The 7,329-nt window shown below is 36.8% G+C and overlaps 1 non-coding gene across 1 annotated transcript; it reads left to right on the top strand.

Annotated features, from left to right (window-relative positions):
- The first annotated feature begins 3,609 nt into the window (after positions 1-3,609).
- LOC121209243 (small nucleolar RNA R71) lies at positions 3,610-3,716 on the top strand. Its single transcript, XR_005904360.1, has one exon. It is a non-coding gene; the product is annotated as a small nucleolar RNA R71 (small nucleolar RNA).
- Positions 3,717-7,329: the final 3,613 nt, after the last annotated feature.

The following is a 7,329-nucleotide window of genomic DNA, read 5'->3' as shown; positions in this document are numbered from 1 at the left end:
TGCTTAAATTGAAATTAGCGACTAAATCGAATAATTTGCAAAACTTGTATTCTAGAAGTTTCTAGTATGAAATTGTTTTGAAATATTAATTAGGAGGTCTTAAATAGAAATTTTACCAATTTCTAAGTCTATGGACAAAAATTGGACATGAATGGAATTTTTGGAAAGTTTAGTAGTAAGGGCATTTTGGTCATTTAGGGGTAAAATGAATTAAAATACAAAATTAAAAGCCAATTTTGCTCATCTTCAACCCCATGGCCGAATATAGCAAGGAGAAACCATGGCTAGGGTTTTTCAAGCTTCCAAACTCGATTGTAAGTCCGTTCTAGCCTCGTTTTTGATGAATTTTACGTTTTTGGAGTCCCGGTAGCTCGATTTAGCTTATACTAGCAATAATTTAACCTAGGGTTTATATTTGGAAAAATACCCATAGGTGAAATTTGTGTATTTTGGTGTTTTGTGATAGAATATGAGGTTTTAAATTATGTTAGCCAACTTGTGCTATTCGGTTTTAAGTGAAAATGAGCAAAAGGGCTTAATCGGTAAAAATACCTAATAGTCATAAGTACATGTTAGAGTGAGAATTTGATGTTGCCATAGAAGGGAAAAATGATCAGCATGTCATAAAACATAAGAAAATAGGCTGAATTTTAATTTACGAGCTTTGGGGCAAAAGTGTAAATATGCAAAAGTTTAGGGGCAAAATTGTAATTTTTCCAAAATATGATTTTGGGTCAATTTGAATAATGTGAGTCCTAATTAAACTATATTTTAAATGATAGAGCAAGGAAAACTGAAATTCGGGCTAAAATGGGGAAAATACCAAGTTGTGGACGAAATGGTAAAAGTAGCCATTTTCGCATACGAGGTAAGTTCATGTGTAAATGTAGTAACATAATTGTCATTTTAAGCAATTTAATGTTGTTTGTATGATATGATGCTGATTATTATCATGAAATATTATGCTTTGTGGTTATTGTTGAATAATATGTAATTATGTGAATTACTTGATGAGTATGAACTATCACCGAAGTATCGGTTCCGATATTCCATGGAAGACGGCATTTGTGAGATCGAGGGAAAAAAGCCCATTTGAACCTTAGGAATAGATTAGGATACAAGTGACATGTCACTAGGATGGTTGAGCATCCGAACTCGTTGAGTTGAGTCCGAGTTCACTTATGGATGCAAATGTCCAAACTCGTTGAGTTAAGTCCGAGTTCGAGAGATGTAACTAGGCATCCGAGCTCATTGAGTTGATTCCGAGTTCACTTATGGATGCGAATGCCTGAGCTCGTTGAGTTGAGTCCGACTTCACTTATGGGCGGGTTACATGGTAGCTTGGCTACATATGTGGCATTTATGTGCAAACTTTCCATGTATCCGAATTATATTCTGATGTGTTCAACGGGTAAAGTTCTACTGAAATGGAGGAATACTCAAGATGAAAGGGATGTATTGGTAAGTGTTGTGAAATGGGTACTTTGAACAGGTATGTACTTAACCCTCGGGTTGAAAAATCGATATAACAACAATATGGTAAGATGATAAATGAAAATGTGATATGAATGTCTTGGTGATGATTATGCAAATGATGTTTTATGTTTGGTTATATGGTTATGTTACTTTCTATTTGCATGTGAACTTATTAGGCATTTATGCTTACTCCCTCCTTTTCATTCCTTGTAGTTTTGACAAGCCAGCTCGAAAATCGGGAACGGTCGGAGGCTCGCTCACACTATCCGTATACCATATTGGCATAATGGCTTGTATATTTTGAGTATGGCATGTATAGCATTATAATCATTTTGTATATATGGTCTTATGATATGGTTATTGAGTGGTATGGAAATGCTTGGTAATGATTAGCCATTGGAATGGCTAATCATGATCATATTTGGTGTTATGTATGTCAAATTGCTAGCTAATCCATAGAAACCATGAAATAGGTAAAATTTACCATAAAATAGATTCAGACAGCAGTAGTGACGTGAATTTGAAAAATCACTAAAAATAGTAGAAATGTAATTAAATAATTAATAAGTTATGGAATCGAAGCCTGATGAGTCTATTTTCATATGGTAGAAGCGAAACAGGTATATGAGCTATATTTTATGAGATGTTTAAATTTTTGTGAAACAGGGCCAGAGCGATTTCTAGATCCCCTGCTCTGACTTTTGAAATTCACCATAAATTTTACAAAGATAATTAGAAGTCATAATTCATATGTGCAGATTCCTTATTAAGTCTAGTTTTATTAAAGACAAACGGCATAGTCATTGAAGCTCTGTATAGGGAGATATCTGATTTGTAATACACAGAGGTCAGAGTAGTCGAACCCTGAAATAGGGGAGACTTTAACTAATAAACTGTACTAATTGGACTGACCAAAAATTCTATAAAAAAAATTAGTAGATAGATATATGAGTCTAGTTTCAGTAAAAATTTACGGAAGTGGATTTTGAGTTTCGGAACTCGAGATATGATTTTTAAAGCGTCTGTGATGCAGTTAGCCAGCTTGTCTGGAAATTTTAAAATGAATTGTATGAGCTGTTTAAGTAATGAATTAAGTCCGTTAACACCTCGTGTTCGACTCCGGCAACGGTCTCGGGTACGGGGCGTTATATAGGCATCTACGAGATGGCTTCAACAAAAGGTGAGTTGATATGTAATTGCTTAAAAATTTCAAGAAACTTACTGAATTGTGCATCAATGCGACCTTTTTTTAATTTTACTGGATATGGAACCGGTGGTTTATATTCCTCTGGCACTGGGTTGTCACTATTTTTGGGTTTTTCTTCCCTCCTTTCGCTTTCCACGGCTTCTTGCGCTAACTTCTTTTCAGATTCCGCTAACACTTTCCCACTCCTTAGTGTAACTACTTTGACATACTCTCTTGATTTGGTATTACTAAGTGAATTTCCTAGTGGTCTTTCCGAGATTAGTTTGGAAAGCTGGCTTGTCTGAGTTTCGAGTCCTTGGATCGATGCTTGTTGATTCTTAAGTGTTGTCTCAATGTTCTGAAAATGGGTTTTTGACACTGATATGAACTTTAAGAGTATCTCTTCAAGATTTGGCTTCTTTTCCTGTTGGTAGGGTGGTTGTTGGTAGCCCAGAGGATGTTGTGGATTTTGATTCCCTTGACCACCGGAAGAGAAATTTGGGTGGTTCTTCCAACCTGCATTATAAGTATTACTATATGGGTTATTTTGAGATCTAAAGTTATTGTTACCCATATAGTTGACTTGTTCCTCTTCGGTTGTAGGATTGAAGGATTGATATTCTGTATGCACACCTCCTCCACTTGAGTCACACCTCATTACTGGATGTACCTACGTAGAAACAAGTAAACCATCAATCTTTTTGTTGAGAAGTTCTACCAGATTTGACAGCATAGTAACTGAGTCGACGTTATAAATGCTGGCCTTTTTTGTTGGCTCAGTCCTCATGACTTGCCACTGATAATTATTTAGTGACATTTCTTCAATGAATTCATAAGCCTCTTTAGGTGTTTTGTTGTTGATGGTTCCGCCAGCAGCTGCGTCAACCATTTGCCGAGTCGAGGGATTCAAACTATTGTGGAATGTTTGTACTTGAAGCCAAAGCGGTAACCTATGGTGAGGGCACCTTCACAATAGATCCTTGTATCTCTCCCATGCATCGTAAAGTGTTTCTAAGTCCATCTGCACAAAAGAAGAAATATCATTACATAATTTAGTCGTTTTGGCCGGCAAAAAATATTTTAGTAGAAATATTTCAGTCATTTGTTCCCAAGTAGTAATTGACCCTCGTGGTAACGAGTTCAACCACTGTTTAGCTTTGTTCCTCAATGAAAAAGGAAATAACTGAAGACGAATAGGATCATCAGAAATGCCATTGATTTTAAATGTATCACAAAATTCCAGAAAGTTTGTTAAGTGAGTGTTGGGATTTTCATCCTACAAACCACCAAATTGAACAAACTGCTGTATAATTTGAATTGTGTTAGGTTTCAGTTCAAAAGTATTTGCAGCTACAGCCGGTCTAACTATGCTGGATTCAGTTCCTATTAGAGAAGGTTTAGCATAATCATATATAGTACGTGGAGCAGGATTTTAATTAGCCGCAATTGTAGGAGGTAGCTCATTGCCTTGGTTTTCAGCCATCTCTTCGGTTAGGGGTTGAGTATCGTCTTCTCTCTCATTCTCTATGTATCTTAAGCATTGCCTTATTTCTCTTTGGTTTCTACGAACTATGCGATCAATTTCTTCGTCAAAAAGTAATGGTCCTGACGGGTTTCTTCTAGTCATAACTAGGAAAACCTGCCAAGGGAAAGAAAAAGTAAATTAATTAGTAATAATTAAATTGCAAGAAAAAATAAATGGCTAAAGTAATAAAAATTGAGTTGTAAGACCCCAAACCCGGCCCATACATTATGGCCGAATCTGATCTGCCACATTGAAGTTAAAAACCCATGTTTTGTTTTAGTGCTTTAGAAGCCGACTTTTGTTAAGCTAACAAAGTGAATGGGAGCTGGGCACCAAGTAGGAATCCGTAATAGAGGAGGTGAGCCATGAAGGCTGCTTAAGTACCAAGCTCTTCTAATGGATCCAATCCTAGACATGCCCACAACCATTGCAACACTTGGTTAAATCGAGTTGTAATTTATTTAAGTTGAAATATTTGATAAATCGAATAATCGTGGCGTGGTGTTATTTTGAAAACAATTATCATTTAGAAAACACGTCCTAAGTCTAGCCCATTTATTAACAAACAGATTAAAGTTATTAAAAATAAAATAATCCCAGAAAAATAATTAAAATCGCCTTATTACAACCCAAAACCAAACAATAATATTAATAAGATAAAACTTATAAATAAATAAATCCGCTACTTATTGCAATTAAAAGAAACAGAAACAGTAGTGTGGCCATCTCCGAGTCCCTCGCAGCTCCAAACCATCTAAGCTGAGGGATTACCTGCACAGTTAGAAATGGGGTGAGTTTAGTGTGTAATCCCAATAACAAACAAACAGTGAAAACACAGTATCAGTACAATCTGGGCCAAAGCCCTATTTAGTCTTGAAATATACTAGGCCGAAGCCTTTCATTTAACGGTTACTGGGCCGAAGCCTTTACTGTAAATGGTATGGCCCTTAGGCCCATTTCAATATCACATGTAATGTCAATGGATGTATGCAAGCCCATTCCAATATCACATGAAATACCAATGAATGTATCCAAGCCCATTTGGGGAGACTACTCAACCCACCATCCGCTACTCTCCACCCGTACCAACCAACACACCATGTGGGGAATAACTCAACCCACCCAACCAACACACCACTGGTAGCATAGCTGCTTTATCATATATCTGGAGGCCTAGCCTCTTTAATAACTGAGGCAAAGCCCTTTTCGGTAAACTGGGGCAAAGCCCTTTTCAATAAACTAGGGCATAAGCCCTTTTCGGTAAACTGGGGCATAAGCCCTTTTCAATAAACTGGGGCATAAGCCCTTTTCGGTAAATTGGGGCATAATCCCTTTGCAATAAATTGGGGCATAAGCCCTTTTGCACTTCCTCCATCCATATAAAAACCCAACCCAATGCAACATGTCATGTATGCAGAATGTCATGCCCATATTTGAATTAAATAATCACAGTCAAGTCATTCATATCACCAACATATATTCACAATCAAATCCGTCAACCACACAGTCCAAGTCAGTCACTTGCCCACAAGGGCAAAACAGTCATTTTTCACATTATAAGGGTATTTTCGTAATTTTACCAAATATCAGGGTTTTCCATGTTTATTACAATTATCAATATTTTCGAGTGTTTAAACAATGATCTTTAACCCACTTTATCAAATTCGGGCTTTTGGGCCCAAAACCCCTAATGGGCCCTACGAATGCTGATTTAGCCTACTTAACCCAAAATTTACAACAATACTAACCGTGTTAACGTGCAACTTTTCCAAATTCCATTTTCTATCAATTCTACCCAAATGGGTCCGAAAGCCCATTGGGCCCAATTTTAGCCCATTGAGGCCCAACTTACCATTGTGCACAAAATTGAGTTCTTACCTATTCCATCGATCCAAACACCGATCTTATCGTATTTATCGCATCTATACCCAAACGCAACATTACAAGTTCCCGAAATACCGGTATTTTAGCATTTCGGCTTCTCAGCAAATATTAATCTAAGCTATTACGAGGGTTAGTACACACCTGTTACGGGTTGAAGTTGAAACGTTTCCAAAATCAATCGCGTACGATAACCACCACCTGTCACTCAAACTTAACTAATCCAATATCAATATATGTAAATCCTAGGCACATCAGTCATACGGAACATAAGGGCATATTTGTCATTTTACCATACAGGGGTATTACGGTCATTTTACCCTACAGGGGCTTTACGATCACTTTACCTTACAGGGGCTTTACGGTCTTTTTAACTAATAGGGGTATTTTAGTCATTTCATCCTACAAGGGTGTTTTGGTAAATCTACAAACCAAGGGTATTTTAGTAATTTTGTAAACCAATGGTATTTCCATAATTTTTAGAAAGTCAAGGGTATTTTTGTAACTTTGTAAATCAGGGGTATTTTGGTAATTTTACAAATTGAGGGCATTTCGGTAATTTCACAAACCAGTGGTATTTTGGTAATTTTACAAACTAAGGGTATTTTGGTAATTTTACAAATTAAAGGTATTTAGGTAATTTTACAAACCAGGGGTATTTTAGTAATTTTATAAACTATGGTATTTTGGTAATTTTACTGATCGAGGGTATTTTGGTAATTTTGTAAACCAAAGGTATTTTAGTAATTTTGTAAATCGAGGGTAAAATAGTAATTCTGTAGATCAAGGGTAAAACAATAATTCTATAAATCGAGGGTAAAACGGTAATTCTGTAAATCGAGGGTAAAACAGTAATTCTATAAATCTAGGGAATTTTGGTAATTTTACAATTTTAGGGCATTTCAGTAATTTGGTAGACTAAAGTATTCTTAACAGGGATAACAATACAAATGGGCCTAAAACCTATTCTCGGCCCAAATGGCCCACACACTTGTGTGGCCCTTTTAGCCCAAATCTAGCCACAGATATGAGATTCACCTAGCCTAGTCTAATATTTACTACACAATCAAACAACTTATCCAATTCAGCTCGTAGGCCCATTGGGCCCACATGACACTTTTCGGCCCATCGCGGCCCGAAGTAGCCATCCTACAGCTAGAGTAGCGAGAAATACACACCTGATTGGCGACTGGAGTTAATCCAAGCTCCGAGCACTCTTAGCCGACGCCCAACCCAAACAAGCATGCCATACAGCGAAAGG

The sequence above is a fragment of the Gossypium hirsutum genome, chromosome A10, assembly GCF_007990345.1.
Source record: "Gossypium hirsutum isolate 1008001.06 chromosome A10, Gossypium_hirsutum_v2.1, whole genome shotgun sequence".
Lineage (NCBI taxonomy): Eukaryota > Viridiplantae > Streptophyta > Magnoliopsida > Malvales > Malvaceae > Gossypium > Gossypium hirsutum.
Note: the sequence above shows the minus strand (reverse complement) of the source record. Positions and strands in the feature narration are given on the sequence as shown.